The sequence below is a fragment of the Apteryx rowi genome, unplaced genomic scaffold (assembly GCF_003343035.1).
Source record: "Apteryx rowi isolate R43461 unplaced genomic scaffold, aptRow1 scaffold_6, whole genome shotgun sequence".
Classification (NCBI taxonomy): Eukaryota; Metazoa; Chordata; class Aves; order Apterygiformes; family Apterygidae; genus Apteryx; species Apteryx rowi.
This window is the reverse complement of record NW_020450871.1, coordinates 4408777-4425730: the sequence shown is the minus strand read 5'-3', so window position 1 is coordinate 4425730 and position 16954 is coordinate 4408777.

The window sequence follows — 16954 nt, the reverse complement described above, 5'->3', positions numbered from 1 at the left end:
GCGCGGCAGGCGGCTGCGGGGGTTTCGCCGCGGCCCCTCTGCGGGCGGGGAGATCCCCCCCCGTCCCGGCCGCCCCTGGCCGAAACGTGCCGCCTCGGGCCCGGCCGAGGTGGGGAGGGGGGACCTCGGTGCGGACGGGGGGCGGCTCGCTGCGGTCTCTTATTCCCCCCCCCCCCCGGGTTTCCGCCTCAGAAGCGCTTCCCGCCGCTCGGGGCCTCGGCGCTGCGGCCTGCTCGAGGCCTCGGGGAGCGCGGCGGCCTGCCGGCCCCGCGGGCGCCTTTGCCCCCCAGCGTAAGGCTGGTTTTGGCGCTGGTGGAGGAGAGGGTCGGACCTGCCTTTTCGCCCGCGTCCTGCCCGCTCCGATGGCCAGCGCCTCGGCGCCGAAACGCTCTCCGCAACACTCCTGTTTCTTGGACAACGCCTGCAGCTTGACCAGGTGGTGGCCGCTGCTCACCTGCTTCATGGGGGGAGATAAACGCCTATTTTATGTGAAGAGTGCAGGAAAAATTACTTATATCTGTCGGTAATAGATATAAGCATTAGCTTCTGTTACTGGCATACAGTTAATCCACTGCTTACTGCAAGATTCTTTTCCTTTTTTTCTTTCTCTGATATGGTCATGAATAGTAATTTTGGCCAAATTATCAAAAGCGCTGAAAACTGGGATTTCTTGGACTTGTGTGACTTTCTGCACCTTTGTAATTACTGTGAATAACACATCTAAAATAAATATGCTCCAAACCTTCATTTCTGTTAGTTCTACTTTACCTTCTTTCTGCCATACATAAAACATCCCAGTTCTGGCCGCAACAACAGCACCCTGAATTTTAGGTTGTCTGTTCAGATAATCACTGTTAAAGACTGCGTAATTTGTTTTGGTTTTGCATTAGAAGCTTTAAAACTTCTAGCTAGGATTCTGGGAGGAACACACAGACTTTGTGCTGAGAATGCTTTAAGGCACCATTAGAGAGCAGCAGAGGTCCATGGAAAAGCTTTTAACAGCACAGGTTATTCTTGTGGTTAGTACAAACGGAGAGGCTTGATACTTTTTCGGCACTCCTTGCAATCTGGCAAATACTGTTTTCCAGCACTGTGAAAAACCAACATTCCTCTTTCTTCCTTACCATCATCATGTGAGGCTTTGCCTGTTTGATGGAGATAATGGCAGCTCTAGTCACTAAAGCCTCCTGGCTCTTAAAGATGTTTATTTCTACTGTACCTTCTCTGGAAAATAATTTTACTTCAAGAAACACAAAGGGCCAGATTATTCCTGCCATCCTTGCCAACCTCCATTTTATTTTTTATATGGCAGGAGGATGAAGAGGGTCCGCTCGAGTTCAGACTTAGATGGAAACAGCTCCGCCACCTGTACTTCAGTGTTGTTCATTAGTCTGGGACCAAAGAGTTATTTTTAACACCTTCAATCAGTTGGAAATCTCATTTTGGCATGGAGCTGAGGTAGGGTATAGCAAACTGACTACATCAAGCAGACAGCAGGAGGCAACTGAGCACTGAATCTTCATCACCAAAAATAAATACATTAAAAATGTATATGAGCTGTTACTAAGGAGAAGGCTCCTATTGTCCACGTGACTCAGGCAGAGCATAGAAATTTAAGAATGCGCCATGGCAGATAATGGGACCTTTCCCTTGAGGTCTGTCTGCTTGCCACCTGTTTCTGATCATTTTCTGGCTGAGAAGGTCATGTATCTGTACCTATGCTCTGGTTATCTATAGCGCTTTTCATCCACAGATCCCTAATCACATTGCAAACATTATTGCATTTAGCTTCATAAACTCTCTTTGGACATAGGAAATTATTAATACATCCCGTTTTATGGTCAGAGGGAAAAAAGAACAGAGACCAACAATTCAGAGGCCATCAAATCCTTGGCTGGAGATTCTGCAGGAGTCCAGGATCACTTCTTCCGTTCTCATGCACTTACTGCTAAAGAAATGTAAGTCATGTGCATGTCACGATTTCAATTACCACAGAAAATCGATGACTGTGGAGCCCAATACTTTGACAAGAAAAACTGCCCATAATATTGCAGTTTTATACCTTTATTATTATTAATCTGAGCATTTTCTTAGTACTCTTCTTTATAAAATGCTTAAGTGTCTCTGTGTGTAGACTGGAAGGAGGCTGCTTTTTATAATAATTGTATTTATCTGAAGTGATTTTATAGAGAAAATGCATAAGATCCGCAGAGCTTTGGAAATGTTTCCCACTTCTCTCGAAAACTAGACACACAGTGTTTCAGGACATCCATTAATAATCCCTGCTCTTGGGAGCGCCTAGCTATCAAAGTGCTGGGTTGGTTTATTAGTTTACAGGTTATTACTTCTCTAGTTTAGATTTCTCTCTTGTATCTTTTATGATGCAGAATATAGACTATGAGCTGGAACCTCAGGTGCAGCCGGGCTCTGTTCTGCGCAACCAAGGAGAGAGGAAAGGAATTAGTTTGCTCCCTGATGCAGGAGCTGCTTGGGAATTATTTTGGCCCGTGTTGTAAATCAGTTACGTGAAGCAGAGCTGCCTTTAAGTACTTTCCTCTGGCCAGAGAACAGCAGAACGCTCCTCTTGCTCTTATTAATACCGCAACAAGGTCGGGGGACATGGGTGGTGTGGGGCTGCTGTGCCTCTCGCTTCGGAGGTGAGCGATCTCTCCGTGGAGCCGTTGTTTCAAAGGGGAAGGAGAGATGGCAGAAATTCACCCCAGGGGGTTTTCAAGCAGTTCCCACTGCGAGTCTGAGAGTGGCTGTGTTCGGAAAATGCTCCTCTTAGGGAAACAGAGGAGCACATCCGAGGCTGTTCCCAAAGCTTAGCTGCAGCCCCGCAGTCTGGTCTCCCTGGCTGCTCTCTGCGGGCAGCAGGGAGCTGCTTTGTCACTGCTCGATGCAGAGCGGAAACGCGGCTTTGAACCTGGCTCTCTCTAGGCAGGAGCCAAGCCTGCCAGGGCAGAAGCCAGCTGTTGTAAATGCCTCCTAGTTTCTAGGTCCCAGTGAGGTTTGTGCCTGACATAGGTATGGGACTGCCAAGCAGGACCAAAACTGAACAGTTTCTGCACATGGACAGAAGCAGGACGTCGGGCTTCCAGGGAAGCCTGAGGTCAAACTGTGAGCGACTGAGGAGCTGGACATGTCCAGGGTTAGGTGAGTGCGGAGCAGCAATTTCAGAGTTAAAGCTCTGAGGCTCTCACTTGATGTGCTCGTATTTTGCGGGAAGATGAGGGGCTTCTTGCTCTTTTGTGCGTTGGGGCCTCTTCTGTGCTCCCTAGGATAATGAATAATATCATTTCTTATTCGAAGAGACCAGTCTAAGAACTTTGCTTTGTCCTTAAGTTGTCCACATATCTATCATTGTATGGGACATGTATTTCATTCATTTATTGCGTGAGTAAGAGGAAGGCTAAGCCAATCAATCAGGCATTGCAAATCCACTCTAAGCTATTTTATCTATTGATTGAACCTTGTTTTTGGGGTAGAATTCAGCCTGAACCCCCCCCCCCAGTCTTTTAACGAAAACTAAACACAAAGCTCAAAACCAAATTGTTCCCTTTCTATGTAGTCTTCAGACTGCCCTTAGGTGCACATTTGAAATTGAAATCCTGAATGTGGTTGCATGCCTGAGACTGTCGAATCATGCTATTGTCTCGTTTTCCTGCATTTGCAACTCAGTAAGGAAATGATATGGGAATGGTCATTATTGTCTGTGCAAATAAGACGTGCCCATGTATCGTCACTAAGATATTTTCCTGCAAAAGCTCAATGTACAGGGTAGGGTTTTGAAACACGGCAGTAAGCCAGCGTGCTCTGGCTGGGCCTGGAAGCATCTAAGTAGTAATTTGACTAGAGCGCTTTGGAAATTTTCTTTCAGTTCTGGCAGTCTATAAATAGAGGAGTACTCCAGCCCTTACACAACTTGGTTGTGCTGTGTCATTTGTGTTTTCTGAGCTGCTGTGCAGACTGGGGAAGGAGGAGTTCAGATCCACGGGACTGGGATGAGAAATGGGCTACCTTGATGCTGGGGGAGAGTTTCAGAAGGGGGCTGCTGCTGAGATTGCAGTACCTGGCAGAAGTGAGGCAAGTCACACCTACACAAAGACTTTGCTGAAAACAGTTTCCTGGGTGTTTGAGCTATGTGTGGTTTACTTATACTCAGTACCTTTAAAACCAGTGGATCCTGCATTTCCTAGCAAAAGGTATCCAGAAATGACTCCAACAGTCACTGAAATGAAAATGACATTTTTGAAATATGTGAAATATATCTCCAGAATAGCTCCAGTCTACCTATAAGAGCTAAAAGAGCACCAGCTACCTAAAAGGAATACCTTGTGAACTCAATTTGTTGCTGTCTGATGATAATTTTATCCTCGATATTTATCATAAGATAACAGCTGGCTGTGCTGGGCACTGTAGCCAGAGGGTACAGAGCAGAGAGAGTCATCACGATCCAAGATTGAGTTTGAGCCCCGTTTACATAATTTTTGTTTGTCAAGTAACAGCCCTGCATTGATCATGACCATGACAGCGCCTGTGGATGGTATCGTCCATCAACAGATCCACCCTAAGAACAGCAGAAGCGTTGCATTTCTGGAATAGCTGAAGATATTATTTTTCTACGGATCAGAAAAGACAACAGTAATCACCATAAAGCTCGCTGTAGTTTATGCAGGAATTTCTCAGCTGCTCGTGGTGGTCTGTCAGATGAAAGACAGCATGTAAATGGAGTGGATCATAAAAATAATTGTAGCATAGCTTCTAAGAACAGAATTCATATTACTCTTTCTGCTAAGATGTGTGAAAATACAGAAAATGACAACAAAGCTGTTGCAGAAGCAACAAGAGAATATCACGGTATTAGTATAATACTAATAGTGTAGTCGGTTGTATAAATCACTTAATTGTGACAACAAATTAAATAGTGCTGTTTTCTAGAATTCACCCATAGTTAAAATGATGTATCTTGATGAGACAAATGCTTTGTGCACTGCCAGCAATATATTAGCTCCTCTTTCAACTGAGAAAACAATTAAAAACTTGGTTGAAAAGGGCATATTTTCTCTGTAGCCACTGATCCCTAAAACTCTGGAAATAATAAAGTGTTTCTAATAGTTGTTCATTATTATACAGTTGAAAGAGGAAAAATCCATTGTCTCATTATGTTCAAGACAGTTATGAGATTGCACTGGGAATATTTGAAAATGTAAGATGCGTACAGTCAAATGTTTTCAACTTTGACAATGTATCATCATTTGCAGTTGATAATGCTACTGTTAACTTTGGGAGATATCAGTCAGTGCACGCAGTGGAAAATAAGAATAAATATTTGCTTTTAGTTCATATACTGCATAAATAGCAGCAAAGTATGCAGTAGAAAAGTCATGATTTGATTTTGAGGGTTGAGTAACAGAAGTTTCAGAATTACGGGAGATAATTGTTTTGCCGAACTTACTTAAATATGTGGAAACATTCAGGCCTCTCCCAGGGAAGTGGGAGTCTCCTTGCTTTGCAAATGAAACAATAGCAAAAGGATTTGGGGTATTAGAAATTACTTTTGAATATTAGGTGAAGTTTGCCCCAGTCTGATTTTTAAATTCTTTAGGGATGTTGAAGATGGGCATGGTGGAAATGCCTGGTATCCGAATACTTCCTCTTTCACAGTACATTAAATTTTTTTGTCATCTACTCAAAATTAAAATACTCTCCTGTGCTGAAGTTTAGAACATAAAACATTAATTATGCTGTAAATCACAGCAAAGAATGAACAACATATTGACCGTACGTGCCAGGCCTGCGTAAAGACATACCATGACAAGGCAAAAGAATGTAAACAGATCTCCTTCAGCAGTACGTATAAGCTCTCAGATCCCTGTCTTCATCTGCCTACACTAACCTGATTCAGTTACTGTCTCTGAAAAAGTGTGAGATTTTAGGAAACTGGAAGCCTTATTGAGGAACTTATGTACGACATATACGACATTTCCAAGATTGGAAACAGATTGATGAAGAATAGAGATTTGAAAGATTTTGTGAAGCTTGCGTACATGCTCCAGGAATTTGTACTTAGAAATAGTTCAGTGTTTATCTGCAAAGCCTAGTTATCTCAATTTCTTAAAACTTGCAGAATTTACTATGTCTGTTCCTATCTCTAGAGAGTAATAAAATAAATATTTTCTTCTGGAGGCAGATTTAACATTTCAGAAGCCTACAAAATGTTGAGTCGGTTAAAGCTGAGATTTAAATTAAAGTTAATTTCAATTGAATGCATAAAGAATTTTGTGAACCAACATAAAAAATGAAAAAGTACCAAAATTGTTTATAAGTACCATTCTAAGTAATGAACTGAAGTTTTTGATAATTGAATTGTACATTTGATGGGCAATACAAATGTACTCTTAGGAGAAAAATACAATTATACACTGAGGATAATGGCATTAAAATAGATGGCATTAAAATAAAGCATTGTCTCTTATTTTGCAGGTGCTTATCTCCTATTTCTGTCCAAAAAAGATGATCATCAAGAAAAGTGGATAAGTTATGAACTTTTTAAGCTTCATCCTGCAAATAAGGTTTGAATATCCCATAAGGAAATCAATGCCATTTTCCTGCTGTCTCTTCTGTCTCTGTAAGAGATGTCCTGCATAAGTCATCCCCTGCACTTTACTTACAGTTATTCTTTTATTTCTCTAGGTGACTCAAGGCTGAGCTCCCGTTGTTGCTCTTAACTTGATCTAAGCCTCCTTTCCTAGCTTCTCCAAGAGCATTTTGGAACCACTTTGCCCTGAAACCCTGAGATCAGAGGAGAACACTGGGGGATTAGGTTTAAACTTGTTAAACTGAATTAACACTCCTACCACATGATTCTGGCCTGTGCCAGTCCTTCTAATCTTGTTCAGAGTTTAGGATAATTTGTTTAGTAGTGCTGATCAGCTGGAGGTTAATTCAATTGGAGTTTGGTTATTTATTCATGCCCGGATTTGCTAAGTGTCACAGCAGATACATGAGGTCTCTGTTGCAGTTATGAGACGGCTTCATTAGTGTGACGGAGAGTCCATCTGGATGACTTCCTTTCCTCACTGCAATAACTGGCTGTCAGGGCTCTCTCCAGTGGAAGAAATCCTTATATAATGTCTCCCTTTCATTTGTGTCATAAGTGTATTGATTGCAACTTAAAATATACTTCTCTGTTCTGATTGCTGGTTTTGCCAATAATCTTACTCAGGGATCTCAGTAATATTCCTGCTCTATATTTTAAATTGATATTAGAGTTAAAAAAGTACAAATATATTTAAAAAGTAATTTGTTATTAATAATCCAGACTCAAACAGTATTTTGGTCTCAGAGAACTTCTGTTCACTTCAAGGTCCACTTTCCCCATCAGTGAAATGCTGCCAGCTCTGGGGTGGAACACAGTCGGTCTTTTACCCTGTCCAGAATTAACTATACAGAAATGGAAGACAAGAAGGAAGAAGAAAATCGCATCGTGCTAAAATCTCTGGAGGAATTTAGGTTGGCAGAATGTTGTTACTCAAGCTGGAATGTGGCCAGGACACCAGGATTAATGTTAGCACAAAATGCCGCTTGATTGCAAGTGTTCGGATAACCTTGGATGAAAGTCTTATCTGAAAAGAGGCTCTTCTCACAGAATAGGGCTCCCTGATATTGGCTGGGACTTTGGTTCAAGGTTGACTCAGAGAATTTTTGCTGTTGACTTCAGCAGGTTTTGAACTGGGCAGCTCTTGAATGGGTAACAGATCTCCCCTTCACAGCCTGAAGCACAGCAAATAATTTCCCAGTGAGGATTCTATGCCATAAACCGATGTCTCTTTTTAGACATGCTGTGATTAGATGTTTCCTGATATATCATGCAAACATTACAAATAGGAGCCTGAAGCAATGCTTGTTGGGGAAAGGTCCTAAAGATTAGAAGCCAGGAAAAATGTTCAATATGGAGAAGGCACTGGGCCAAGCCAAGCTCCTGCTGCCGCATAAAGGTGGAATAGCTGCTTATGTCATGCAGTTACTCCTGAGCAAGTGAGACAAGAGTTCACCTCTTCCTTGGTTTATTCTCCCCTCTATATGTTTCTACAGACAGTTCTCTAATACATGTTATGGGCTGGCTGACCTAGGTGGTGCCCAGTGAAAGCTTTGATGATTAACAGCAGCATTAGTCCGCATTTCTTCTCTTTCTCTCCATTTTTCAATTAAGTTGTGAACCTTTTTTTGAGGAGCAACCATTAACTTTCAAGGAGTGAGAAATGTTCCCACATCTTGGGCTTTCTTCAGAAACCCCTGTCACAGTTACATACTGTGAAATATGGTTTCCAACAGGATAACGCTCCTAAAACCAGCTGGGACCTGCATTACAACTCAGCATTCTTTGCAGAGGTTTATTTTTTGTTGACTTGGAAGCCAAGTCAGAGATTTGAGAAGAGATTTCTGCTTATCTACACAACAGTACATCAGGGGTCTCAGCTCTGACACGGAAGCTGGAGAGACCTGGACTACAAGGAAGATGTGTCAGTACCCGTCTTTGTTGCCAGACAAGTGGCCTGCTGGGGGTTTGGTGTTCCTTGCACTGGTCCTGGGTTTCACACAGCTGCAAGGTCACAAGGAAGGCATCAAGGGACCATGTGGTGGGCGCTGTTGCTCAGCACTGAGCCTGCTACAAATTATAAAAGGTGCTATATGTGGGAAAAGCCAGTGTTTGTTCCCAAGAGATAGGATCTGTGCCTGGAGGAGAAAGAGCAGTGTGTAACTCACTCTCTACTGGTGATTCCCTTGCCCTGCAGCCACTTCTTTGCAGTAAGACAGGAGCTCTATGCCAAAGGAGCAATCTTGCAGGTTGCTGTATGTCAGCTGCACATAAAATTAAGCTCTATGTGAGTATGTGATGTGCTTTGCTGTTTGTTTTTGAGGGAAAAACCCATCACTGCTGTTATGGGTGTGTGTGTATGTCTGAGTGAATTTGGTCTAGACTGTTTTGTAAGTGGAGCTATTCTCCATCCTACCTGAGCCTAGAGATGTCTCAGGTTTCCCTCATCTTCCATGGGAGCCACTGATTGTCCCATCTCCCCCAGCTCAGCCTTCCCATTCCTCTCCTGCAGTACACCTGACTTGTATATGAGCCAAGATATGATTCCCTCAAGAATTCATTTAATATTTCTTCTCCCTGTCTCCATTGTTTTTCATTTAAACAGCATCTGAAATGCTCAATGCTTTCCCTAACTTTACTTTGACAAGATAATCTTTTAAATTAAACATTTTCATTCTCCCCTCCTTCTATTTGAGGGCTATTGTATAATTCTGTATTTTAAAAAAACAGCAAACAGAGAAGTAATCACAGATGCATTTTGCTGAAGAGAGATAGATGGCCTGACATAAAGGATTGAACATACTATTCTGCAGATATCCCTGCTTCTGACAAAATGGGCCAAATTCATTCTTTGTGTAATTCCACTGGGGATGAACCAGACTCAGGGGCTCTAAGGAAGACCAAGTGCTGACATTTTGTTTCATCGAGTCCCCGGAACATTGAATATGCTCTTGATATGCGAGAGTTGGCTGAAATCTGCAATCAGCTCCACGAGTGCAACTGAATCTGAGTCAGGAGAAGTGACACCTGCGTGATGAAGAAGGGCATTCGTTATCCTCTGTTCAGGTCTGTACCATCCTAGGTGTGTGGACAGAGTTCAGCATGTACTATCTCAAGCAGAGAAAGATCACACAATCATGCTCCAACTTTCATTTCCTGTATATACTTCTACTATGTGCCGGCATCTCAATGCCATACTGACAAGTGCGTAAGCATACCCCGTTATATCTAAATATCTGCTATATACATGTGCATCAGCGAACAGATGCACATTGTCCTTATGAATATGGATGGACCAAAATGTGTAGCACGACCTTTATGTCAGGCTCACTTTCCTTCACATGCCTGTGCTTCTGATAAATCACTACTGTCTTGGGGCCATCTGTGTCAATAAAGCCCAAAAAACTGTTATTGCAGGTAGCAATGGTACAGTTGTGAAATCTGCAGTGTTGTGCCTTTCACACACATATTTTTCGTGCCCCAAAATAATCACAAGACCTTTGAACAAAAGAATAAAAGTCTCAAAGATGGTACAGGAATAGAGAAGGAGAGGCCATAAACAGCCTTCAGCCCCTGCCATCAGAGGCAATATAAGATGGGAAAATGCCCAGATGATCATGTCATGCTGTCACTAGGACCAATCCTTTTGGGGATGGTGCAGTGAAGAGCTACTGAGAAAAATGTTGTCAAAGAGATTTCTGTTGGAAATGTCATTTTGATAAATCAGGCTATATTGTTTTGATCACTTCCCTTTTAAAAGTAACTTTTAGATTGCAGTGTCCTGCTTTGATGACTGTTGGAACAAGGCTGCAGTCTTTCATGTTATATCAATTTTTCATCCACACTTTATTTTACATGGAAAAACAGAAAGCAAAGAAAACATTTGATTCATCTAGCCCACCCATGGGATGTGCTTGTTTTGTGAAAACTTGCAAAATGTTGGTTCCTTTTTTCCTGTTTGGGAAAAAAAATGGAACTTCTCATCCTTGTGGAGAAGGGAGAACGAGCTCTGATGAGGCCATCTGGTACTGAGGCCAAAATCAAGGTGCTAAACCAGGGCTGGTACTGAGTTGTCTCCTCTTATATCTGAATACAGAAAGGTCTCTTGTTCAGCCATATATTGCTCTGATGTCTTGGTCATGCCGTGGTGTGAAGCAGTAGCACTGTCCCTGGGGGAAGCTGTGCTCCATGCTTGACAGGCAGGCCTCGGGGAGCACGTGCTGAAGACTTTATGCCCTCTGAAACACAGCACAGGATGCCTTGTCAGGGATCACTGGCAGAGGCAGTACATCTTGGCATTTAGCCTTCAGGGAACCTGGCACTTCTTGCAATAAATCCTCAGGGAGGGCCCTCAGGTGCCCTTGACAGGCGTCTTAAATGGAGAAAGCAGCATATCTTGGCAGGGAGCTGGAAGAAAAGGCAGCCTTGGCAGGTAGCCTTTGTGCAAGGCAAGTGCTTTGCGGTTCTCCTTTAGAAGAAGGAAGCGTGATGCAGTAACAGGTAGAAGGGGTGGATTCAGTCCAGCCCCTTTGGCCTTGGGTCCAAGGTTGGAGCTCCATGTTCCCCCCTAAAACCCTATGTGGCTTTCACAGATGAGAGATGAGCCGTCCTCACACTTCTCCATGCTTTCCTTGCTTTGCTTTGTGCCTCAGGCCCCACTGAGGGTTGGTTTTCACCCAAAAGGCAACTGCTTGGAAGAGGAAGGCTGTTTAAGTGAGGTCTCAGAAGCAGGGAAGGCACAAGGTTTCCTCTGAAGGAAGGGAAGCAGGCGTACATTGCAAAACATTCTCCGAGAAGGGGACATGGTCATCTCTGGAGAGAAGTCTTGAGCTAAAGGGGAGGAGCTGGTGCTGGGTGCGGAGGTGGGGAGAGAAGATGTCTCGCTTTGGCAGGTGGAAGAGCAGCTGTGGAGGGACTGTGCTCAGAACTGGGGGCTTGGGTCCTGCTCCACACTGAGCTGGCTGGAGGACAGTGTCTGTGACGTATGGACAAGGCCATCCATCACCCAACCAGAGCACCTTGTAAACTGGGCTTGCAGGCACACAAAATAAACAGTAAAACAGCCAGGCAGAGCAAGGAAGAGGAAAGTGTTGTCATTCTTCATGTGCCATGGGATGAAGGAGGCAGGGCAGCTCCTGTTTCTGGATGCCACAATGATGGTGCTCTGTAGAGCCCACTCTGACTAGAGAAACTTAAGGCTTTCGACCACTTGAAGCCTCTAAGTAGTTATTTAGAAGACCTTTTCCTCATCACAGGTATCTTGCAGCCAGGGTGAGTTACGTCAGGTCAGAAACACCCTCCATTTTGCCATACTTTGAGGGAGTCTTATCAAAATCCTCCCCCTATAATATACATAAAAATGCATATATGTACATACACACACACGCACAATCTCCTGCCACTGAAAGCAAGAGAACAAAAATATTGTGAAAGTCAGCTGGATCCTCCAGAGAGAGGGATGCAAAATATGTATCCAATAAAGCTCTTCTGATGATACCCATAAATACAGAGCTGAAGTGCTGGCCCTGCTGTCCTCTCCAGTGCCATCCCACCAGAGCTGTGTAGCTCACATCCTGAGTCATCCCCAAGGAGAGCAATAGATGTTGTACACTTGAAATGGTTTAATTTCTAACTGGCCCAAGCACAGTTTATCCCTCCTCCATCAAGCAAGAGGAAGATGGAGAATTTTAATATCTTCTAGTGAGATCATGGGACCTCTGAGTCCCCAGCTTTATTCAATGTAGTTGGTGCATTTTACCAGTTCTGTGCAAGAAACTGCAAATATGGGAGAGGTTGGGCTCCCAGATTGCACCGGAAGAAGAAGAGAATGTCAATGCCTGTGTAGATAGCCGACCGTTTTTGTTTTCTGATTCAGCTGTAGGACCTTGAGATCTCTGTTTTCAGCTGTGGCAGACCGTGTTGAGACTTATAAGGTTATAGCAAGGTACTCAAATGGCCTGATTTCCAGAGGCAGTAGTGATGTGTTCTCACTTCAAGAAACAGATCTGCGGTCAGATGCCTTTAATGAGGATCTAATACTTTCTTCAGTTTACCCTGGAAGATCTGAGGTTGCTACAGCCATTCCTTGCCCACGGCCAGCCTGTGTGTTTTACAGGCAAACTGAGGCAGGGAGCTCCCCGGCTCTACTGCCCATCCTGAACCAGTTCTCCCAGCACACAGAGAGGGGTCAGCCCCCAGGAACCTGCTCTCACCACACACCGATGCCTCAGCCACAAGTTGCACTGGGAATGAGATAAACAACTGATGGCTGCTATTGCAGGAGGAGGTCTTTAGAGCCCATCCAGCCTCCTCTATGGTGGAGCTGAAAGGCAAGAAAAATCTATAGGGCAGCCTGCTGCTGTGAGATGGCTTTGCTTTGAACATAAACAAGAAATACATTTTCAGAGAGTGTGGAATCCACAAGCACTAAGAAAATAAAATGAGATAATCAGATGGCTGAATTACTAACTCATCCGAGGCCGGTAGGGACTGCAGTAATACAAGTGGTATTATATTGTCAATTTGTATTGTACATTTGGAACAGCAAGGATCATGTTTGTTTGAAATTAAGAATAACCTGGAGGGGGCAAATAAGCCACCAACGTACCACGTAGTTGAGAGAAAGACAATTTATGCTTGGCATTAATCAATACTCCTCTATGTCTTCTAATTGAGTCAGCCCAGCCTTCCTCCAGGATGTGACAGTGACAACTGTATTCCTCTTCCCATTTGATGGATGTAATTGTGCCGCAGCTGTAAATAGAGAAGGCACCAAAAATGGCTTTGGTTTGTCCTCGCGCCGGGGCACAAACCCTGCGGGGCGCAGAGCATCAGTCTGCCGGGCAGGATGTGAGCGCCGGTGCTGTCTGGCCTGGGACAGCCTGAGGGCCTTGCCCATGGAGGGCATCTTCTCCCCAGTGCTCAACTCCCTTGCAAGCCTGAGAAGCAAGCATCTTCTGAACTAAAAAATGACCAACTCTGGTGGCTTTCTCAACAATTTGGCACACGTCCTGTCTCCTAAAATAGTCTTTTAAAAATACCTCAGTGCCAAAGGCACTGAGTGGGTTGATTAGCGCTGCCCAGTGCTTGGGGATCTGCAGCTGAAACATGTTGTTGTTCCTTTTCAGTCCGAGGTCCTTGCTTATATGGACAAATTTTCAACAATTGTTGGATTCATGACTGGGAAAGAATTGATTGTGGGAATCCAGGGCTTCCATCCGGTATGTGTCCGAGGCAGACCACAGGCACCCTCAACTCCCTTCTCCGGATCTTGGCGCTTCCTAACTGTATTTCTTCTTATGTCCCTCAGCTCTGGCTGGAGGCACATCCAGACTAAGATGAAAGATTTTCCTTTTCCTCCTTGAAATTGCTTCTTGTGTTCTCCACTGAAACTCTTCACTTGTTTTTTGTTGAAGGATGAGTCAAAACCCTGGCCTATTCATATTTCACATCATGTGCACGTTAATTGGTACTTTACATCCTAGGGAATCCTTAGGAAGCACCACTTTGGTCTCTTAACAATCTTATTACAAACCCAATTTTTTCCTTTTTCTCCCCCTTCCTTTTTCCTTTTTGTCATAGATAAGATTCAATTTTTTATGGACATGAATCCATTGCCTGAGGTTTCTCAAATCTCTGCTCTGGGACACGGTGAAATCTTATCTCTGAGGCAGAGCGGGAAAGGAAAAGTACACGGGGGGAACTGTGACTCATGCAGAAATTGAAATGATGAAGCAGAAGCTGCTATTATGAAGACCCAGAGGTGTTCAAAGACCTACTGGTAGAAAAGCGAAAGCCTGGGTTTTTCAGCCTTGAAAGGCTTCTACACTTTCAAGCTCTGAACACCGAATGAGGGTCGCAGTCTGGTGAGCTTTCTGCTTGCCTGCTAAGTCCCTTTGGTGTCAGCAGCAGCGCAGCCGAGCCCAGGACTCCAGGGAAGGCAGCACGCAGCGGATTTAAGCCTGATCAGTAGAAGACCTGTTAAAACTTGAAGTGGTGCTGCCTTCTTCCCCGTGACAGAAAGTTTAATGACTTTTTTCCTGGAGGGGCTGAATCTGAAGGGAGGAAAATGAGGAGATAATGTGCCTGATTTTTCTATTTTGATGAATGAGCTGAAGAAGGCACCTATGTGTCTGTCATCATGAAAAGCTCCTTGTTTTGATGGAGTCTTAATGGATTTTTCAAAAGACTCTTTGAACGGCTCTCCCAGCTCTATTGGAAACAGTTACATTTTGAAACTGGCGCCTTGCCACGTCTATTTATGTTTAATATTGCCTTCAGAAATAGCATCGCTTACATCTTTTTGCAGTATTCAGAGCAGCATTAGTTACATAGGATGATGAGCTGGCCTTGCCTCCGCTGAGCTAGGGAAAACGCTGCAGGGGAACCCAAACCAGCATCAGTCGCCAGGGATGGGTGAAACTCCTGTTTTCCTCTCGCTCGCATTTTTGATACAGCAGAAAGAAAAAAAGATCTGTCCGCTGGCGGGAGAGAAAAGTTTACAGCTCTTATGCTGTTAAGCCCCTTGACATGGAGACTCCCCAGTGCCCAATGTTATCTACTCCAGAGGCCCTGTTAGAAACTTCTCCTTTGTGTCTAACCTGAATTGCTGTTAGTGCAATTTAAACCCCTGACATCTTGTCCTGTCTGCCACAGCCACGGAGAACAGACTGTTCCCCTCCTCCTGGAGATTATCTTTTAAAGTCCTTAAAGACTTAGCTGTTAAGCTAGGGGAGAGACAGGGCTAATGTCGCTCCTCTGCCATTTCTTCTTAAGCTAAGTAAAGGGAGCGTTCTTTCCTTGAATGGTACAGAGCTCAAGGACTTGTGTCTTCATAACAGGTAACACCTTTGCCCTGAATCTGCCATCATCCCAGCTCCATTCTGAAGAAAAAGCCATGCCTCCATTCATTCCCACCCTGAATTTGTGCAGTCGATGCCTCCTGCTGAAATGCAGAGCCTTGCTGTTGTCCCCAGTTTGCATTTCACCTCATTTTGGGGGGTCATTTTATACAATTTGTCTAAATCATTTTGAATTCTAGCCCTGTCCCCCAAATGCCCTTGCCATCCCTCCCTGATCGCTCTTGTCTGCATGCATAATAAACCTGCTCCTTCATCTGTCGATCGCGTCTTCAGTGCAAGCACCAGACGGAGCTGGAGCCAGGACAACGCTCAGCCCAGCCAGCGATACGGACCCTGAACTGCTGGTCACAGCCGCTCCGCAGGGATCTCCCACCCCTCTGTGTGTGTGCCCGGGGCCAAGCCTTTTCCCCACATGTTCTTTAACCGAGGAGCCCTGAAACAAGGGGCAGAGGCTCGTAACCCCGGGGTTGCAATGCAGCACCCATTACAGCCTGTGGCTGGGAAGGCGACACAACGAGCGGAGGGCCCTTTCCCTGCAGACCTCCCTCCTCTGTGGTCACGTTCCTGCAGGATGAGAAAGGTGCCCAGTCATGTCCTCGCTCCCGACAAATTCATTATCATGGGCCATTTTTTCCTCTGAAATATCCTGAACTCTGCAAGCGCTGCGGTGTTATCTCTCCCAGTCCCAAATTCTCCTTAATGAGGTTTATCCAGCTTTTCCAGCATGGCTTAACATTGTCCATCCAGTCCAGCCAGAGAAGATCCTTTGTTTTGCTAACGTAATTAATAGCAATAAGCTGTCCATGGTGTGTGGTGATAATGGTATTGATGCTGTAATGCCCTGCAGACAGAGCTCGGGATTTCGAGAAAGTTTCATTCTGTGTACGGTGTTAGCAATTTCCCCAGCTCCCTTCCTGAACAATTTCTCCATTTCATATCCTATGCTGGAATTATGCCTCCCGCTGTTTACATTAAAAATGCATTATACATGTGTTGAAAGCATTGAGTTCTATGTTGCTGGCAAGGATGGAAGCTGTTACGTTTAAGAGGCGCTCTCTTATATTATTATCACTTTTGTTTAATTTAGCAGGATTATTTTCTCTAATTCCAAAGCTGGGGAAAGATTCCTGTAAATATTCTTCCCACTAGCCAATTTCTTTATTGTTTAAACCCGTGCATAAGCTGACTTGCTTATGAACTGCCACAACACCCAGTTAAAATGCTGATTTCTCCCTGTTAGCTTTCTCCTGTGCTTTGGATCAAATATATACAAAGACAAGGTAATGCCGTTTAAAAGAACTCTAAATGGCTTGCTGCAGCCCAGAGGAGTTGTGATTTATGGTAGCAACATAGCAGTACCAGGCTGGGGGGATGTTGAGGTTTCTAAACTCCCCAGAAGAGCAACGACCTAGGAAAATGTGGGATTTAGCATCTCTGCACCTGTAGCGAATAGATGTTCAAAGGCACTGCACCATCCTACAGTTCTATAAAT